This window comes from Chiloscyllium plagiosum, unplaced genomic scaffold (genome assembly GCF_037043375.1).
Source record: "Chiloscyllium plagiosum isolate Xiang-an unplaced genomic scaffold, Cpla_swu_hap1 HiC_scaffold_4, whole genome shotgun sequence".
Classification (NCBI taxonomy): domain Eukaryota; kingdom Metazoa; phylum Chordata; class Chondrichthyes; order Orectolobiformes; family Hemiscylliidae; genus Chiloscyllium; species Chiloscyllium plagiosum.
The window spans coordinates 144,010,054-144,032,397 of record NW_028270142.1 but is presented as its reverse complement, the minus strand read 5'-3'; positions in this window follow the sequence as shown (position 1 = coordinate 144,032,397).

The window sequence follows — 22,344 nt, the reverse complement described above, 5'->3', positions numbered from 1 at the left end:
CTGTTAGAGAGGGAATTTAACCCTGAAGAGGGTAAAGCAGTCCACTTTGGAAGCAGTGACAAAACAAGGGAGTATTTGGTGACTGGTCAGACACCGAGAAGCTCAGAGGAACAGAGGGATCTTGTGGTGCCTACCCACAGATTGGGCAATAATTGCTGGCACAGCCAGTGATGCCCATGTCCCATCAGTGAATACAAAAATTCCATCTGGCACTGCTCTGCCCATCGGACCAACCTGCCTATATTGTCCCGTAAGGACCTAAAACCTTCCTCCTCACTGTCAACCACCTGGCCATCCACAACCGTACCCCACCCCCACATTCTCATCTATGTCATCCATATATATCACAAACAATGCAGGACCCAGCACTGATCCCTGTGGTACACCACTGCATACTGTACCGCAATCACATAAACAGCGTGTGACCACCACCTTCTGCCTCCTGTCACTTGGCCAATTCTGGATCTAACTTGCCAATTTTCCCAGGATCTCATGTTCTTTTAGCTTCTTTATCAGTCTCCCATGTGGGATCTTGTCAAAGGCCTTGCTGAAATCCACATAAATTACGTTAAATGCCCTGCTCTTATCTACACACTTGGTCAGTTCCTCGAAAACTTCATGCAACTTTGTTAGGTATGACCTCCCTCTGACAAAGCCATGCTGACTATCCCTGATCAAACCTTCCCTCTCCAAGCAGAGATTAATTCTCTCCTTCAGAGTTTTCTCCAGTAGTTTCCCTCCAACTGATATGAGAGTCACTGCTCTGTAATTCCCTGTTTATCTCTACCACCCTTCTTGAAACTTGGAGCCACATCAGCTGCCCTCCAGTCCTCTGGCCCCTCCCCTGTGACCAGAGAGGAATTAAGCATTGGGTCAGAGACCCTGTAGTTTCCTCCCTCATCTCCCACAGCAGCCTGGGATACTACTCAATCCAGAGAGGGGTATTTGTTCAATAATAATCCTCTAAAATGTCCTCAATCCCTTTATCAATCTGCTCAAGAACCTGCAATTCCAAAATGGTGTACCAATATCTCCCTCCTCCAAAGTGAATAGATTAGATTACATTACAGTGTGGAAACAGGCCCTTCGGCCCAACAAGTCCACACCGACCCGCCAAGGCGCAACCCACCCATACCCCTTACCTAACACTACGGGCAATTTAGCGTGGCCAATTCACCTGACCTGCACATCTTTGGACTGTGTGAGGAAACCGGAGCACCCGGAGGAAACCCACGCAGACACGGGGAGAACGTGCAAACTCCACACAGTCAGTCGCCTGAGGCGGGAATTGAACCCGGGTCTCAGGCGCTGTGAGGCAGCAGTGCTAACCACTGTGCCACCGTGCCGCAAACTCTGCAGTTCAGAGTTTGTTCCATATTCAAACAGTGTCCTCTGGTTTTACACAGAGATTGCCACGCTGGTCCCTCGTGGGAGGTACTATTTCCCCCATTATTCTCTTCGCTTTGATAATCTTACTGAATACCTGAGGATTCCATTGAACCTGAGCCACCAGTGTATGGACTCTCGTTGCTCTCCTAATGGGATTTTATGTTCACATTTGCACTTTACATACTTCACTGGGACCTGTGTAGCTGATTCCTGCTCTACCCGTTATAAATGTCTTTATTCTTTCTTATCCAGTCCTGACCATTCATAGGCATCATGCGTTCACTGGGATGGATGCCTGGAATATAACTCACCTGGAGTTGGGGATTTGTTCACTGTTAAACCTTCAATACTCCCTATGTCAATCTGCTCCAGAACCTCACATTCCCTTTTCCCAAAATGATGACCTACACGCTCTTTCTTGCTAGTGAAGATGTGAAGTACTTGTTTAATATCCCACCAATGTCCTCTAGCTCCACACACAGATTGACCCCTTAGTCCCTCAAGGACTTACTCTTCCTCGTTATCCACTTCCCTTTGACATACTCACCTGTATCTTTCATGCCTCCTCCTTACATTCTTAATTAATTGCTCAAGTCTCCCCCCACCCTCTGCACTTTCTAAACTCCACTAAGCTCTCTGTTGACCTGCTTGCTGTACACCAACTAAAAGTCTCTCTTTTCCTTCTTATCCAGTCTGGAATATTCCGAGACATCCAGGATTCTCTGGGATTGTTGCTCTTATGTTTCACCATTAGGAGAAGAGGTTCGGTCTGTACATTATCCAATTCCATTTTGAGGCCCCTGCTGTCCCAACTATTCTGCTGCTATTGATTTACCCTGAAGTAGCTGATCCAAGTCTACACTGGCCAACTCCTTCCTTATTTTAATAAAATCTGCCTTCCCGCATTCCTAAATCTTTTATTTGCTGACCATCTTTTTCCTTTTCCGTAACAATTTTAAACCACACGGGGTTATAGTCGCTATCATCAGCATGCTCTGCGACTGTCGCCTTGAACACTTATCCAGCGTACTTCCCCAGAATTAGGTCCAGCACCCCACTGACTCTTGTTGGACCTTCTACATGTTTATATACAAAGCTCTCCTGAATACATTTCAAGGACACTGCACATTCTAAGCCCTTAAAATTATAACTATCCCCGTTGATATTAGGGAAGTTGCAATCCCTAATATAATTACCTTTTATTAGGTTTTTATACACCTCTGTGAATTGTCTACATATCTGCTCCTCTATTGCCTGCTGACTGTTTGGATATCTATAATACCCTCCAAGCCTCTTTTTATTCCTAAATTCTATTCTCAGTGCCTCATTTGACACTCCTTCCAAGACAGAATCTTTCCTTATTGACTCCTAACTGACTCCTTGATTAATAATGTGATACCTCCTCCTTCTTTTACACCTTCCCCTGTACTGCCTGAAGATCCTGTATTCTGGAATGTTGATTTGCCAGTCCTGTCCCTCCGTCCATCTCTGCGATGGCATCAGTGTCACAATTCTACATGTCTATCTACACCATTAAGTCCTATCTCTTGCTTGTAATACTCCAAGCATTAAAGGACAGCCATCCAACCTTGTCTTACTCCCTTGAAACTTAACATGCTAAACTCACTCAGTTACATCCCTGACCTGACCCTGAACCTGTTAGAATTCTTTCAGCAGCTAGGGAGCAAGTTAGACAAAGGAGAGCCAGTGGATGTGATCTATTTGGATTTCAGAAAGCCTTTGACAAGGTGCCACCCAGGAGGCTGCTAAATAAGATAAGAGCCCATGGGCAAGGTACTGGCATGGCTAGGGTACTGGCTGACTGGCAGAAAGCAGAGAGTCGGGATAGAGGGATCTTTTTTTTCAGGATGGCAGCTGGTGACTTGCGGAGTTCCGCAGGGGTCAGTGTTGAGACAACAACTATTCACATTGTACAGTAACGATCTGTACAGAGGGACTGAGGGCATTGCTGCGAGGTTCACAGATGACACAAAGATAGGTGGAGGGACAGGTAGTGTTGAGGAAGTGAGAGAGGCTGCAGATAGACTTGGACAGGCTGGGAGAGTGGGCAAAGAAATGGCAGCTGGAATACAATGTGAGGTTAGGCACTTTGTAGAAAGATTAGAGACATAGACTATTTTCTAAACTGGGAAAAGCTTCAAAAATCTGAAGCACAAAGAGACTTGGGAGTCCTAATTCAAGATTTGTCTAAGGTTAACATTGCAGGTTCAGTTGGGGGGGCAGTTAGGAAGGCAAATGCAATGTTAGCATTCATTTCAAGAGGGCTAGAATACAGGAGCAGGGATGTATTGCTGAGGCTGTATACAGCTCTGGTCCTGAGGAAGGGTTACACCTGAAATGTCGAATTCTCCACCTCCTGTTGCTGCCTGGCTTGCTGTGTTCTTCCAGTCTCCTGCCTGTTCTACTTTGGAACATTGTGAGCAGTTTTGGGCCCCCTATCTAAGGAACTATGTGCTGGCATTGGAGGGGGTCCAGAGGAGGTTTACGAGAATGATCCTGAGGATGAAAGGCTTGTCACATGAAGTGTGGTTGAGGACTCTGGGTCTGTACTGGATGGAAGTTTGATGGATGAGGGAAGATCTTATTGAAACTTACAGAATACTGAGTGGCCTGGACAGAGTGGACAGATACATCCACCAATAAGGGAGACTAAGACATGAGGGCACAGCCTCAGGGTGAAAGGACAAACCTTTAGAACTTAAATGAAGAGGAATTTCTTCAGCCAAGGGGCTTTGGAGTCCCAGACATTGAATGTATTTAAGACAGAGATAGAGGGGTTCTTGATTAGTAAGGGGCTCAAGGGCTACGGGGAGATGGCAGAAGAATGGAGTTGAGAAATATATCAGCCATGGTTGAATGGTGGAAAAGACTTGATGGGCCAAATGGCCTAATTCTGCTCCTGTATGTTATGATCAAATAGACACTAGTCCCATGTAGACACCACACCATCCTAGAGTTACATCCATGTCCACAGTAACACCTATCTGCATCCCTCCCTATCAAGATATCTACCACCACTTCCCTCAGAGTCTTTCACTTCCTGCTGTGTGCAGTTGGTCCACCCACAGAGCTGTGCTCCCCAGTGGAGTCCTCACAGTCACCGCTTTCCTGCACAGCGAGACGTGGTTATTGACATGGAGTGCTCTCTGGGGCTGCTCAGTCAGCCTATCTCACCCCTTTCCTCTGTCTGGTGGTTATCCAACCCCTCTCTGCCTGCAGCTCCTTCACCTGTATACTGCCTGCCCGTGAAGGTGTCTATCCATATAGCCCTCAGCGCTCAGACTGTTTGAACCAGAGACACTTCTTACAAACTTGCCAGAAGCATCTCAGCATTCCCATATTACAGTACACTGGCTACTGGCCCCTGTCATATTCAATGAAACTGCTGGAGTGAAAGAGCTAAACTCTTACCCTATAGACCCTTTATGCAAAAAGTTAAAGGGAAGCACTATGAAAACAATATAAAGATAGTATAAAAACAATATCAATCATGGTAAGATATTATAAAATATTAAAGACTAATAGAGAGTCAATAAAGATAGAAAAGAGAAATACTGACATATCAATCACTTCCCCGAGGTATCACGCTGACATTTTCACTCAATGTTCCAGACCTGCTGTAGATTGTCTCCCAGATCCTTTCTCTGCTTTGAGCAAGACCTAATTCCACGCAGTAGGATGGCTGCATATGCAAACCAACACCTTCTACTGCTCTTGCTCCTATTGACCACTGACCCTCACTGGCCACACTCCCACTGACCAATCCCCCACTGGCCACACTCCCACTGACCCTCACTGGCCACACTCCCACTGACCAGTCCCCCACTGACCCTCACTGGCCACACTCCCACTGACCAGTCCCCCACTGACCCTCACTGGCCACACTCCCACTGACCAATCCCCCACTGACCAATCCCCCATTGACCCTCACTGGCCACACTCCCACTGACCAATCCCCCACTGACCAATCTCCTACTGACCAATCACCGAAATCCCTCATGTGTTCAAACATCAGTGTCCAATCTGTATGTTGCTCTAAGGAGAACCAGCTCAGCTTCTGCAGTTTCCATAAATCCTGATCTGGCCAGTGACTCCTGTGTCCTGTGAATGTCTGGAAAAAGGAAAAAAGGCATGAGTGAGGAAAGGCGGAATAGCAGAGGATCTTGAAGGAGACAAAGACACATCAAGATCTCCCTCCAAGACTCCCTCCAATAATAATAACTATCATGTCAAGTAATTGTACCAGCAATAACCTTACCAACTTCAACACGACAGCCTCTTCTCAGTTGTCCATTTTGTTCTGTCCCAATAGAGAAGATGCCAGTATAAAGCAAGGACGTTGTATGATGGTGAGCAACATTACAGCTAGCTCATATAACAGACTGGGGGCTGACTTTGTGAAACACCACCTCTCTGTCTGTAGGAATAAACCTGACCATTTCAATAATCCACCTTTCTCTCAGGTTAACATATCTGTCCTAGGCTAGCTGCAATGTTCCAATGAAGCGCAACACATCTTCCTATTGTATAAAATTCCACAACTTCAGAGCCTGTCCCCATGATGACTGTTCTCCATTTTTCTTACATTCTTCCTCTCCCTCATGTATCTTTTTATGTTTACCCTCAGCCAAGATGGCCTATTTTCATCTTTCCACACCTCAAATTACACCCATTCTATATCTTTATTTCTCTTTGACTGCATATAGCAACCCCTTTGTCTTTCACACTGGGTCTCCACACCATCTGTTCCACTCACTCCTCCTCCAACTCTGTCTAAGGTTTAGAGAAATTACCAACCCTCTTCAATTCTGAAGAGGAGCCATGTTGTATTCTCTCCAACTGCTTTGCTCTCTCCATGGATGCAGCCAGACCTGCAGAGTTTCCATAGACCCCCAATTGTATGGAAACAGGCCAATAGACTCAATGAATCCACACTGACCCCTTCAAAGCGCACCCCCACCCAGACCTAACCTGTCACTGCAGCCCTGCATTTCCCATGGCTAATGCACTACTGGTAATTTAGCATGGCCAATCCACCCAACCTGCACATCCCTGGACTATAGGAGGAAACCCAAGGAGACACAGGCAGATTGTGCAAACCCCACACAGAGTGGAATCGAGCCCAGGTCCCTGACGCTGTGAGGCAGCAGTGCTAACCACCAAGACAGTTTCTCTAACAGTCCCAGTTTCTCTAGCATTTTGAGCACCTGCATAGTGGGTACCTGCATCGGTACATGATAGCACATCTGCATAACTAAACAGCTTTTATTTAGAAACATAGAAAGTGGAAGCAGGAGTAGGCCATTCAGGCCTTCGGGTCTGCTCTACCATTAATGGTTGGGTCATCCAGCTCAGGGCCCTGTTCTATCATTCTCCCAATCATTTGTGTCCTCATAGAGTCATAGAGATGTACAGCATGGAAACAGACTCTTCAGTCCAACCCGTCCATGCCGAACAGATATCCCAACCCAATCTACTCCCACCTGCCAGCACCCGGCCCATATTCCTCCAAACCCTTCCTATTCATATACCCATCCAACTGCCTTTTAACTGTTGCAATTGTACCAGCCTCCACCACTTCCACTGGCAGCTCATTCCATACATGTACCACTCTCTGTGTGAAAAGGTTGCTTTGTAGGCCTCTTTTATATCGTTCCCCTCTCACCCTATACCTATACCCTCTAGTTCTGGACTCCCCGACTCCAGGGAAAAGACTTTGCCTATTTATCCTATCCATGCCCCTCATAATTTTGCAAATCTCTATAAAGTCTTATTAGCCTGGACTTCTGAATTACAAGGCCATTGATATTGCCACAATATTATCTCATATCCATAACTGCTACAAACACAAGCAGCCAGTGAAATGGACCAAATGACCTACTTCTATAGACTCTATGTGATATTTTGAGTTATTCACCTGAATTTGCTTTGTAGAATGAGGCAGTGTGAGGAGGCTTTGCAAATGGTGCAGGTGCACAGAGAGACAAAGAGAGGGAGAGAGGGAAAGAGAGAGGGAGCAAGGAAGGGACAGAGCAGTGCACTTTGACCTGCTCAGGGACACAGCCTCTTGACCATTTCTGCATGGCCCAGTCGGAATGGGTTTGTGAAACAGGCAACACAGCGACTTGGCGAGAGGGCCAGCAAATCACACCTGGAACCTATTTACATCGGAGGGTTTTCTCTCTCTCTCTCTTTTTCTCTTTCTCCCCCCCCCCCCCCCCCCCCAATTAATGAGGCTTGTGTACAATTAGTGTCAGAAAATGCTGCCTGGAAGACGCTTAACAGATCAAAGAGAAACAGCAGCCAGGATTGCAGAGAATTTATAAGGAATATAACAGCTCAGGATCAGGCCATTTGGTCCCTCTGTCCACACTGGCATTCACTCTCCCAAAAGTCCAAACGTAGGCCATTCAACCCATCGAGTCTAATGTGCCTTCCAACAGGATCATGGTTGATCTGATCTTCCTCACAACCCCACTCTCCTGTGTTTTCCCGTTAACGAGATGGGCCTTTATGAGGGATTTGTTCTGTTCTGTTTCTTTTGGGGAGAAATGTTGTGAAGCTGGGACTAAAGTGTCTGCTCATGGAAAGCAGAGTAAACAGCTCTGGGTTTTTATTTAAAGTAGACAAAAAAAGCACGAGTGGAGTCATGCTCACACCGAGCCAGGGTTTTAGCTTTTGCTTTCAGTTCTTGAAGCTGGGGGTTTTTGGTGTTGAAGGTGCTGGATACAGCTCTCTCTCTGCTGCTGCAAAACAACTTCTGTTGCTAGACTCATTCCTTTGTTTTCTTTCCTTTCTTTCCCAAATAAGGGAAATCTGTTTTGCTGAATTTGCCTTTGTCAAGGCTGTGTTTGTGGGATGCTCCTATATTGGAACAGTTCATGAGTAGTAGTTGGATTGTCAGAGGATACAGCAGGATATAGATCAGTTGGAGGCATGGGCAGAAGGGCAGATTGAATTTAATCCAGTCAAATGAGAGGTGATGCATTTTGGAAGGTCATGTACAGGTGTAAATTATACAGTGAATGGCAGAACCCTTAGGAGTAATGATATGCAGAGGGATCTGGGTGTGCAGGCTCACAGATCACTGAAGGTGGCAGTGCAGGTAGACAAGGTAGTAAAAATGGCCTATGGCATGCTTACCTTCATTGGAAAGAGCATTGAGTATAAGGATAGACAAGTTATGCTGCAGCTTTGTAGGACTTTAGGTAGGCTACACTTGGAATATTGTGTACAGTTCTGGTCACCACACTACCAGATGCTTTGCAGAGGGTACAGAAAAGGTTTATCAGGATGTTCCCTGGGATGGGGGATTTTAGTGATGAAGAAAGGTTGGATAGACTGGGTTTGTTTTCACTGGAACACAGGAGGCTGAGGGGTGACCTGATAGAAGTTTATATGATTGTGAATGCCATGGATAGAGTGGAAAGTATGAGGATTTTCCCAGGGTGGAGAGGTCGATTACTAGCAGGCACAGGTTCAAGGTGGGAGAGGGGAAGGTTAAAAGAGATGTATGGGGCAATTTGTCACACAGAGGGTGGTGAACACACTGCCAGAGGAGGTGGTGGAAGCAGACACAATAGCAGCATTCAAGAAGCACCTGGGTGGATACATGAACAGGAAGGGAGTAGAGGGACACGGATCCTGTAAAGTATGGAAGGGCAAAATGTGTCATTGCAAAATCACAAAGCCATAGGTTGAAGCAGGAGGAGAAATTAAAGTAAGTATATGGAAGTTGATCAAATAGTTGAGAAAACAAAGCAAGAACAGGTGGAGGGCAAAGTGGATGTTTTTAGCTGACAGAAATTAACTGACTTGCAACAGAAAGATGAAAAACTATAGTAGTTATTATCAAAAAGTGTACACAGGAAAGAAACTGAGTTTATCCCAGAATCTTAAAAGTGATGTCTTGATGACGAAATGAAGACCATCACATATTTAAACTTTCATCAAGTTGCATTATCGATGGGTTATAGAAAGGATATATTGCGGGTAACACATGAATTATGACCAGGAGGTCATTTGGGAGTAAGGAAAACTCAAAGCAAAATACAAAACAATTTGTATGTGTGTCAGGTAATAGACAGTGATTAAACCAGCATCCCTAATACCCATTCCCAATATTTGAGGAACCTTTTACGAGAGTCTTATTTGATTGTGTAGGGTCCCTCTCTAAAACAAAAAGTGAAGATCAGTATTTGTTGATCATAATTGATGGTAAACTAGATTTCCAAAGACCATTCGAATATGCAATATCACGACTAAAAGGATTGTTGCAGAGCCATTCAAAATTTTTTCCAGATACGGACTACCCACAGAGATACAATCAGATCAAGGGTTACAGTTTACATCCAAATTGTTCAAATAAGTTATGGATAGTTTAAGAATAAAACAATTCTTAAACTGTGTACCACCCAGAAATGCAGGGAGCATTAGAACTGTGGCATCAGACATTAAGGACCATGTTGAGAGCTTATAGTCAAGACTGTCCAGAGGACTGGGATAAAGGAATTCCACTTGTATATTTTGCAATTAGGGATGCACCTAATGAATCAACCAAATTCAGTCCACTTGAGCAAGAGGTGTGAAGACCACTGAAGTTAATTAAGGAAAACGTGGTGACTCAGAGCTCAGAGACTGCATATTTGGACTATGTGTCAGATTTTGGGGACAGATTAAATTGAGCGGGTGAGTTGGCTAGACTGCATTTAAACATAGTACAGCATGTGATAAAATAGAAGTAGACAAGAGATCAAAATTTTGCAATTTTGTTAGTGGTGATAAAGTTCTCGTATTACTGCCAGTGGTAGGTGAATCTCTAAAAGCAAGGTTTGATCAACTTTATCAAATCGAAAGGAGATTGAGTGAGGTGAATTATTTGAGTAGAACACCAGATACAAAGAAAACTCACAGAGTGTGTCATGTGAAAATGCTCTGATGGTATTTTGAGAGGGAAGGAGAACAAAAAGGGAATATGTTAAATGTTACAACACAGCAGGAAGAACCAAATCTAAATAATTCTGAATTTGACATTCCTCAGATTAAATTAGACAATGAGGAAGCTCTCAAAAATTGGGATAAGTCATTGAATTACCTTCTAAAGGAAAATTGAAACAAACTTAAATTGGAGTTGTAGTAGACAGCGAAGAAGATTACCTCAGAGCACAATGGGATCTTGATCAGATGAGCTAACGAATCAAAGAGTGGCAGATAGATAATTTAGATAAATGTGAGGTGCTGCATTTTGGAAAGGCAAATCAAAGCAGGACTTATACACTTAATGATAAGGTCCTAGGGAGTGTTGCTGAACAAAGATACCTTGTTTGCAGGTTCATAGTTCCTTGAAAATGGAATCACAGGTAGATAGGATAGTGAAGAAGATTTTTGGTATGCTTGCCTTTATTGATCAGTGCATTGAGTTTAGGAGTTGGAATTGTAGAGCATTTTGGCTAAACTACTTATGAAAAACTGTGTGCAATTCTGGTCTCCCTGCTATAGGAAAGATGTTGTGAAAATTGAAAGGGTTCAGAAAAGATTTACAAGGATGTTGCCAGGGTTGGAGGATTTGAGCTACAGGGAGAGGCTGAACAGGCTGGGGCTGTTTTCCCTGGAGTGTCAGAGGCTGAGCGGTGATCTTATAGAGGTTTATAAAATCATGAGGGGTATGGATAGGGTAAATAGGCAAAGTCTTTTCCCTGGGGTGGGGGAGTCCAGAACTAGAGGGCATAGGTTTAGGATGGGAGGGGAAAGATATAAAAGGGACCTAAGAGGTAACTTTTTCAGGCAAAGGGTGGTAGGTGTATGGAATGAACCACCAGAGGAAGTGGTGGAGGCTGGTACAATTGCATCATTTAAAAGGCATCTGGATGGGTATATGAATAGGAAGGGTTTGGAGGGATATGTCTACATGCTGGCAAATGGGACTAGATTGATTTATGATATCTGGTCAGCATGGACAAGTTGGACTGAAGGGTCTGTTTCTGTGCTGTATGGCTGTATGGCTCTATGACTCTATGAATTATTAAAATCACATTGAGGTTGTGGGAACAAGTTGGCAAGTATGAAACTGATTGTGCATGATGTAGAATTAAGAAATGCTATTCCAATTAAGCAACATCGTTATAAGTTTAACCTGCTAAAGTTGGCACAGGATTAAAAATAAATTGAAAGAATGCTCAAAGACGACACAATTAAAGTGAGTGGGCATGAATGGTGGTCACCCATGGTAATAGTGATCAATGGATTATCTCAAAGTCACTGCAGTTATGAAATTCAATTTGTATCCTATTCCATGTTAGGAAGACTGTATTGAGAATGTGGGACAAGCAACTTCGATTTCTAAGTTGGACTCAATCCGAGGATATTGGCAGGTATCTTTATCCGAAAAAGCAAAAGGAATCTTAGCTTTTGTGGCTCCAAATGGATTTGACCAGTTTAAAGGCAGGTTCTTTACTCAGAGAGTGGTAAGGGCGTGGAATGCCCTACCTGCCAATGTAGTTAATCAGCCACATTAGGGAGATTTAAACAATCCTTGGATGAGCACATGGATGATTTTGGGATGGTGTAGGAGGACGAGCTGTGAATAGTTAACAGGTCGGCGCAACATTGAGGGCCGAAGGGCCTGTTCTGCGCTGTATTGTTCTATGTTCTATGTTTTATGTTCTATGTTCTAAGTCATGCCATTTGGTATGAAGAATCTTTCAGGCACATTTCAATGACTAACCAATAAGGTCATTTCAGGATTACCCAATTGTGTGGTGTACAAAAATGGACTGGTGACTTTTAGTCATACATTGAAGGAACATTTGAATTGTCCAGCAGAATTATTTAATTGAATCTAGAAGACAGGCTTGGTGATAAACCTGGCTAAAAGTGAGTTCACAAGAGCTCAAGTCTTGTTCCTGGGTCATATATGCTAATTGCCTGAGCTGCTCCTTGTGAAGGAGTGCGTTAGGAGATAAAATCAAGGCTTCCTCACTTGATCTCCTGACTCTCACAGATTTGTACTCAGGTATGCAACTTTGCCTCAGCTTCCAGTCACATCCTCCAATGTTGCTGGCTTCTGGGACTTTGATGGAAGCACTAGCTGTGGAAAGCCCTTTGAACATACAATTCTCTCACAGAATCTCACAGCACAGACTGAGGCCATTCGACCCTTCATATTTGAGAGAACATTCCAATGATTCCCAAATCCCCTTCCCTTTCCCAATAACCCTGAAGATATTTTCTTCTCAAGGTTACCTTCAGCTCCAACTTTGAAACTGGTGAAGCAGCCTCTTCAGTGGATGTGGGACACACACTTTCAAAAGGGACTTGCTGGGGAGCAATATGAATAAACCCCACACCAGAGACTGTCGATTTGTCTTCACAAGTTCAGATCCTGCCTTGACGTGTGGTCAAATTTGAATTTCATTAATAAACCTTGTGAAGACCATATCCTTTCTATTTTTTGATATTTTTGATTGTGAACTGGTTCAAAAGCCAAGGATTCTTGAAGGGTTGCTGCAATTTGAAAAAGCAATGTTTACACAGCTGCTTGTTCAGGCCGTGGGGAAAACCTGTTTACAGACAAGCTGGGGCCAGGGGCTGGCTACGAATAAAGATTTGGATGGCAACAAGGAGCTGATTGGTCTGTAGAATGGTGACTAATTATCAATAGCACAGACTTTCTACCTGACAACAGCGATGTGTTTGGTTCCCAGGTAGCTAAACAGCTTGTAGGTGTGAATGTTGAGATCAGAAGCTGTTGGACTCCTGAGAGGGAGGGAACTGCAGTTACTCGGCAATGAATAACCTGTCAATCTTGAAAGAATACCGTGAGCAGAAGGACTTGTACTGAAGGTGAAGCACATGGGATGAATGCAATGCGGAAAGTTCAGGTATGGAACTCATTCCCCAAGCCCTGAGGTCAACATTGAGGTGAGTCTCCACATTTTCTCGTACAGGGGATGGGACAATGGGAAAAACAAATCCAAGGTTTGCGTCTGGAAGCAAAGATGGAAGCAATAAGCAGGACAGCAGTAAGCCTCAACAGGAGCTGTCCAAATGGGCAGAACGTATGGAAGACACAAACAAACACATCAGTGTGAAGTAGTCCATTTTAGCAGCAGCATGGGGAGAGCATGCAATCTCCACAAGACAATGGTGGATGGGGTGTGAGACCGGATGGATTTAGGGGAGGGAAGTTAAATTGAGCAGATGATAAAGAAAGTGGTACCTGTCCTTGTAAGTAGGGGAACTGGATCCAGAACCATAGAAACATTACAGCACAGAAAGAGGCCACTCAGCCCATTGCTTGAATAAACTAGCCACCCGTTCTAATCCCACCTTGCAGACTCAAGAACTTCAAAGGAAGATCGAGGTTCCCTTTAAACGAGTCATGGGTTTCTGGCCCCACTCCCAAACAGGGTAGCGGATTCCCGACACCTCCTCCAGGAGGAAAACATTCACTCCCCCCCCCCCCCCCCCCCCCCAAACAGTTCACCTCTCATCCTGCTGCTGCTCGGATTCAGTCTGCGCTCACTGCTAATTGACCTCACTGTTCGGGGGCTGGGGAACAGGCCTACCCTATCCACTTTCGCCAAGCACTTCCTTATTTTGTGCACCTCGATTTAATTCCTCTCCCCACAGCCTCCTCTGTTCTCAGTAAAATAGCCACAGCTTCTCCAAACGTCTCTCATGAGGGCGATTTTCAAGCCTTGGCAACATTCTTGTAGACCTCCTCTGTATTCCCTCGAAACCAATTATGTCCTTCCTGAAATGCACTGACCAGGACTGTCAACACAACTCCAGCTGTGGTCTAACCAGGGCCCTGTACCGTTCCAATATCACATCCCTGCTCTTGGATTCTATCCCTCCCTCAGTGAAGGAAAGCATTCCATCTTTATTACCTTATCCGCCCACAGGAGACCTGTGCACACCCGGGCCAAGCTCCATCACTTCCTCTTCCCCTCTCAATAACCCCCTGTCGATTTCCCCTCTCCAAAAGCAAAACTTCACACCTCTCCAAACTGATTTCCAGTTATCACGTTTCCACCCACTCAGCCCAACCATTAACACCATCCTGTAGTTCACAGCATTCCTCACCGGCCAAACGTTGTGTCATCTGTAAAGTTCCCAAACATGCCTCCCACATTTAAGGGAGACTGTTACAGAAAAAAAAGAAATTTTTTTTAAAAGTCGGGTTCTCCTGGTGCAGTGATAGCATCACGACGTGGAAAATATAAAGATAGACTGAGTGAGCCGGAAGCTCATTGTTTCTCCTTGTAGAAGTGTCTAGGACCAGAGAGAATAATCTCAGAATAAGGGGTTGCACATTTAAGACAGAGATGAGGAGGCATTTCTTCTCTCAGAGGGGAGTGAATCTGTGGAATTCTTTCCCATAGAGGGCTGTCGAGGCTGGGGCATTGAGTATATTCAAGGCTGAGAGAGACAGGAAGGGGAATCAAACCTTATGGGGAAAAGGCAGGGAGGTGGAGCGGAGGATTATCAGATCAGCCATGATGTCATTGAATGGCAGAGCAGGCTAGTAGGATCAACTTGGATGGTTATTGGGAAAGATCCGTCAAAGATCCTCAGACAGCACCTTCCAAACCCATGACCACTTCCATCCAGAAGGACAAGGGCAGCAGATACATTGGAACACCACCCCCTGCAAGTTCCCCTCCAAGCCCCTCACCATCCTGACTTGGAAATATATCGCCATTCCATCAGTGTCGCTGGGTCAGAATCCTGGAATTCCCTCCCTAGGGGACATTGTGGGTCTACCTACAGCACATGGACTGCAGCAGTTCAAGAAGGCAGCTCACCCCCACCTTCTCAAAGGGCAACTAGGGACGGGTAATGAATACTGGGCCCAGCCAGCAATGCACGCGAGAGAATTTTTTAATAATCACAACACATTTTAAGGATTTAGGAGTCTGATGTGTTAAATAGTAAGATAGAGATAACCAGTCAAGTGAATGTCTGTTTCTGTCTGATTGCAGAGAGGTATGGGAGTCTAATCAGGATATTAGAATATAAGAACTAGAAACAGGAGTAGGCCATTCAGCCCTTCAAGTCTGTTCCACCATGGATCATGGCTTCAGCCATTGTTAGTTGGAGTCAGTTAGCTCAGCTGGCCTGCGGGCTGGTCTGTAATACAGAGCGATGCCAATAATATGGGTTCAATTCCCCAAAGCACTCTTCTCCTCAACCTCTTCCCCCCCCGTCTGAGGTGTAGTGACGCTCATGTCAATCCACCACCAGCCTTCTCTCTCTGGGACAATGGTAACTTTACCTGTTGTCACTCTGACGTGTCACACAAACCAAGGCTGTGTGACCATGTTTCTCCCAGTGAAAGCTCTGACTAACTGCTTCAGAATAATTCCATCAAAGACACCCAGTTGGACAATGATTAGCTGTGAGGTACTTGGTGTCCTGTTAAGTTCTCAGGAAAGACACTTCTCTCAGTGCAGGTAGCAACCAGGCTCACAAATTCAAGATAGAAAATGTCTCTTTTCATTAAAACAGGGTGGAAAATATATCTTGTAACGTGATTGTTACAGTATGCCAGGAATCTTGGAATCAGACTTGAGTGTGTGGTAATGGAATGCCTTTACAGGTCACATATCAGGTGAATAAGAATCTTATTCCAAGTCCTTTCTCTCAAGGATTTATGACAATGCAGTGGCATCAAGAAGCATTTTTGACGTCTTGGGCTGAATCTTTTGGTTTTGTTGAGGAGGTTTGGCATGGTTCTCACTGCAAGGCCAGCGAGAAATTTTCGCAGTGTTCATTAGCGTCTGATTCCTGACAGTGAGAATCACATCCCATTCCAGGTCCCATGCTCCATGTACCACACCCCATTCCTGGAGCAGGAAAGGCCTCACTCAAAATCCCAACATTGACCGGAATCCCTTGGCACATGTGCCATCTTTAAGAGCCTGTTGTACACCTGGACAAGTTGTCTGGCGTTTGACCAGGCTAACCGTTGCCCTGGTGTGTGGGCAGGGAGCTGGGGGTCCTGCTGGATGGGGCGGGCAGGGGCAGGAGATCCTGATCCCCCCCTGGGATCTGTCACGGGGGCCATGATATCAGAGCCTGTCCAGGTGACTCCAGGTCAGTGCAGTCTCAACCACTCAGTGCCATTGGAAGAAGGTCAATGTCTTTCTCCGCCCACCATCTCCCTCACACTCACTCTATCCCCATTACTGCCCACACCTCCCATAAGCCTCACACCTTCCCACTATTACTGACAACATTTACCCCCCCCACCCCCGACTCACTCGCACCTACCCCCAACTCCAACACCACTCACCCTGTGCTACCCACTCGCTCACTCAGGACACAGCCCCAACTTTACCGACTGTGAGAGCTGTCCCACCCACTTTAATCTTCCCTCCTACCTGTCCTACACTCTCTCACCGCCCATGGAGGAAAATAGACTCCTAATGGGGCAAAAGAGGCAGAATGTGAGGGGACTGGGCTGTCTGACAGAATCATAGAACTCCCCCACAGTGTGGAAACAGGTCACTTGGCTCAACAGGCTAACCCTCCAAAGAGCATTCCACCAAGACTCAGTCCCCTACTTTATCCCTGTATCCTTACTTTTCCCATGGTTCACCCACCTAGCCTGCCCATCCCGGGTAATTTAGCGTGACCAATCCATCCTAACCTGTATGCCTTTGGACAATTGGAGGAAACCCACACAGACACGGGGAGAATGTGCAAACTCCACACAGAGAGTCACTCGAATCGAACCCACATCCCTCGCGCTGTGAGGCAGCAGTGCTAATCGATGAGTCACCCTGATATTTGGCTCCTTACCCTGAATCAGCTCTGACTGGCGTGAGGGGGCATCAGGCGGGTATCAGGGGCTACCCATTCCGACTGTACCAGCAACCCCTGTGACTGACCCAAGGCCTGCAGACAGCTGTGGCTGTGTTGTGCCTGGGCTGAACGGCAGGAGCAGACACTGGTAATGTGAGCCTGGTAAGTCTGGCTGAGGGGACAGTGACCAAAGCGTCAGAGCAAGGCAGGAATCCCATGAGCATCCAACTAAGCTCAGAGTGAGTGAGTGCGAATTCTGAATGAACCGTGGCTATTCCTATCTGGCCTTTCATTGGCACTGACTTCTGAGAATGAGAGAAAGAGAGAGAGAGGAATCATAGAATCCCTAAAATGTAGAAACAGGCCCTTTGGCCCAACAAGTAAACGCTGACCCTCCAAAGGGTAACCCACCCAGACCCATTTCCCTCAGGCCAATTCACCTGACCTACTGCACACCTTTGGACTGTGGGAGAAAACTGGAGCACCCAGAGGAAACCCATGCAGACACGGGGAGAATGTGCAAACTCCACACAGACGGTTGACTGAAGCTGGAATCAAACCCACATCCCTGGCGCTGTGAGTCAGCAGCGTTAACCACTGAGCCACTGTGCCACCCTCAGAACCTTCAACATCCTTGTCATCTTCAGTCCTCTTTGTTTTCTCTCTTAATTGTTGATCAAAGGCTGCTGTCGATATAAAATTCCTTCAAGGATTTTGCTGTTATCCCAAGCTGGATTGCTACAGGCAATGTTCCTTCCATCAATATATGAAGGCGCCGTGCAAATGTTGGGAAAATGAGAAATGTAAATTCCTTGACATCTCATTGAGTTTTGGTGTCCCTGGATTAAAATGGTCATTCTGATGCAGCCAGGTTTGTAGATTCTGCGGCTTGTCAGATGATCAATGTGACATTTCAGTTCTTAAAAAAAGCATTTTAAATCTGTGAAAGCCTGAGAAATAAGAGTTAAATAAAAGAATTTGAATATTGGAAGCCTATTTCAAGACATTTCGAACACTTTCCTACCCTAACGAACCAATGCAAATGAGAGATTCCTATTACCTGTAAGAATATTAGGGTAGTTATGGTAGGGGATTTTAACTTTCCAAACATCGACTGGGACTGCCATAGTGTTAAAGGTTTAGATGGAGAGGAATTCGTCAAGAGTGTACGAGACAATTTTCTGACTCAGTATGTGGATGTACCTACTAGAGAGGTTGGAAAACTAGACCTACTCTTGGGAAATAAGGCAGGGCAGGTGACTGAGATGTCAGTGGGGGAGCACTTTGGGGCCAGCGACCATAATTCTATTAGTTTTAAAATAGTGCTGGAAAAGGGTAGATCAGATTGAACAGTTGAAGTTCTAAATTGGAGTAAGGCTAATTTTGACGGTATTAGGCAAGAACTATCAAAAGCTGATTGGGGGAAGATGTTCGCTGGTAAAGGGACGGCTGGAAAATGGGAAGCCTTCAGAAATGAGATAACGAGAGCCCAGAGAAAGTACATTCCTGTTAGGGTGAAAGGGAAGGCTGGTAGGTATAGGGAATGCTGGATGACTAAAGAAATTGAGGGTTTGGTTAAGAAAAGGAAGAAAGCATACATCAGGTATAGACAGGATTGATCGAGTGAATCCTCAGAAGAGTATAAGGGCAGTAGGAGTATAGTTAAGAGGGAAATCAGGAAGGTAAAAAGGGGACATGAGATAGCTTTGGCAAATAGGGTTATGAAGAATCTAAAGGATGTTCAACAAATATATTAAGGACAAAAGGGTAACTAGGGAGCGAATAAGGCCCCTCAAAGATCAGCAAGGCGGCCTTTGTGTGGAACCATGGGAGATGGGGGAGATACTTTCCATCAGTGTTTACTGTAGTAAAGGACATGGAAGATATAGAGTGTGGGGAAATAGATGGTGACACCTTGAAAAATGTCTATATTACAGAGGAGGAAGTGCTGGATGTCTTTAAACGCATAAAAATGGATAAATCCACAGGACCTGATCAGGTGTACCCCCGAACTCTGAGGGAAGCTAGGGAAGTGATTGCTGGGCCTCTTGCTGAGATATTTGTATCATCGATAGTCACAGGTGAGGTGCTGGAAGACTAGAGGTTGGCTAACATGGTGCCACTGTTTAAGAAGGGTGGTAAGGACAAGCCAGGGAACTATAGACCAGTGAGCCTGACCTCGGTGATGGGCAAGTTGTTGGGGGGAATCCAGAGGGACAGGAAAGGCAAGGACTGATTAGGGATAATCAACATGGTTTTGTGCGCGGGAAATCATGTCTCACAAACTTGATTGAGATTTTTGAAGAAGTAACAAAGAGGATTGATGAGGGCAGAGCAGTAGATGTGATCTATATGGACTTCAGTAAGGCGTTCGACAAGGTTCCCCATGGGAGACTGATTAGCAAGGTTAGATCTCACGGAATACAGGGAGAACTAGCCATTTGGATACAGAACTGGCTCAAAGGTAGAAGACAAGAGGGTGGTGGTGGAGGGTTGTTTTTCAGACTGGAGGCCTGTGACCAATGGAATGCCACAAGGATCGGTGCTGGGTCCACTTCATCATTTATATAAATGATCTGGATATGAACATAGGAGGTACAGTTAGTATGTTTGCAGATGACACCAAAATTGGAGGTGGAGTGGACAGCGAAGAGGGTTACCTCAGATTACAACAAGATCTGGACCAGATGGGCCAATGGGCTGAGGAGTGGCAGATGGAGTTTAATTCAGATAAATGCGAGGTGCTGCATTTTAGGAAAATGGATCTTAGCAGGACTTCTACACTTAATTGGAAGGTCCTTGGGAGTATTGCTGAACAAAGAGACCTGGGAGTGCAGGTTCATAGCTCCTTGAAAGTGGAATTGCAGGTAGATAGGATAGTGAAGAAGATGTTTGGTATGCTTTCCTTTATTAGTCAGAGTATTGAGTACAGGAGTTGGGAGGTCTCTGGTCGCATGAGCGAGTTGGACCGAAGGGTCTATTTACATGCTGTATGTCTCTGTGATTCTAACAGTTCTGTTTTGTTTACAGTCAGGGTTCTGTGACCATGGTCAATATGAAAGAACAGCACAAATATACAGAGATGCCAACGCACACACTTCCTGCATTCACTCTCTCCGTCCTAACCTGCGTGCAAAACCTGCTTCAGATCTAGTTCCCTGAGTTGTGTCACTTTCCCAAGTCTGAACACTTAGAATATCGAACATAGAACAATACAGTGCAGAACAGTCCCAAGGCCCTCGATGTTGCGCCAACCTGTGAATTATTCTAAGCTCTTCCCCATACACTACCCCATCATCATCCTGAAGAAGGGCTTATGCCCGAAACGTCGATTCTCCTGTTCCCTGGATGCTGCCTGACCTGCTGCGCTTTTCCAGCAACACATTTTCAGCTCCAATACACTCACTGATACATCCTCTCACATTGAAACACGCACGCATACACACACACAAAAATACACTCACTGATACATCCTCTCACATTGAAACACACACACACGCACGCATACACACACACAAAAATACACTCACTGATACATCCTCTCACACTGAAATACACACACAAACACGCACGCACACATGCATGCATACACACACTCACGCTGAAACACACTCGTATACTGAAACAAACTCTTACACAAACACACCCACACACACACATTCATACGCGAAACAAATTCACACTAATTGAAACACACACACACACTGAAACACACACACTCACATTCACACTAACTGAAACACACACTTACAATAAAACACACTCTTATACTGAAATGCACACACATTCACACATGAAACAAATTCACACTAACTGAAACACTCACACTAACTGAAACACACACACATACTGAAATACACACACTGAAACACACACACACTCACACGTTCACACAAACTGAAACACACTCTCACACTAAAACACACTCTTACACTGAAACACACATTCACACACATGAAATACATTCACACAAACTGAAACACACACACACACCCACAGAAACACACTCTCAAGCACACACTGAATACATTCTCAAGCACACTCACACTGAAACACACTCCCAGACACACACACACATGCTCACAGACACATGCACACTAAAACACACTCTCATGCAAACACTAAAGCACACACACATACACACTCTGAAACACACACACAGACTGAAACACACTCTCACGCACATTCACTGAAACATGCCTGACACACACACACATAAACTGAAACATGCTCACACATACACATGCTCACACACAAATATACTGAAACAAGCACACACACACACACACACAGAGTAACATGGTCATACACCGAAACACGCACACATACACACTGAAATGCACTTAAACACATACACTGTAACATGTACATCCATTGAAACACGCACACATATTGTAACATGCACATATGCTGAAACTCGCACACACACTAAAGCATGCACACATATTCACACATTCTGACATGCAAAACTCTCACATTCACGCATTGTCACACACAAAAACTCTCTCTCACACACAAACACAGGCACACGTTGAAACACATTGATGCACATACAATGAAGTGAGCTCACAGACATTCCCTGACACATGCTCCCACTCACTCTCAATAGAACTAAAGAGAAAGACAAAATCTCACAATGAGGGGACAATTGAGCTGTTTTAGAAGCAACGAAATAATTTGATTTTAATTGACACTTTCTTTGGATCTGTTCACACGACAAAGTGAAGGCCCCTCTCTCCCAGGCTGGGAGGTGTCATCCCACTGCCTGGCATTTGATCTGTTCTCACATAGCTGCTTGCTTGTGAAGATTCGGATGATTCTGTCAGTGATGAAGGCAGGGACGGGTCAATCATTTCATAACAGGGGGGTTCTGTGGTGGATTTACCACATTCCTCGCTGCTGGAGAGGCTGTGCACTAATTCCCAGTGTTTGTTTCTGCCCATCTCTCATTCCATTGTCTAACGCTCTGATTTCTTTTCTTTGACATCTGAGCCTTGATCTGACACTGTGGCCTCAGTGAATCTGAGCATCATCAAACACCGGAGCACCCGAGCAAACCTCATTATACTCAGTGTCAAAATCGATGTCCCGTGTCTGGGCAGAAAGCTTCACCGATCCAACTAG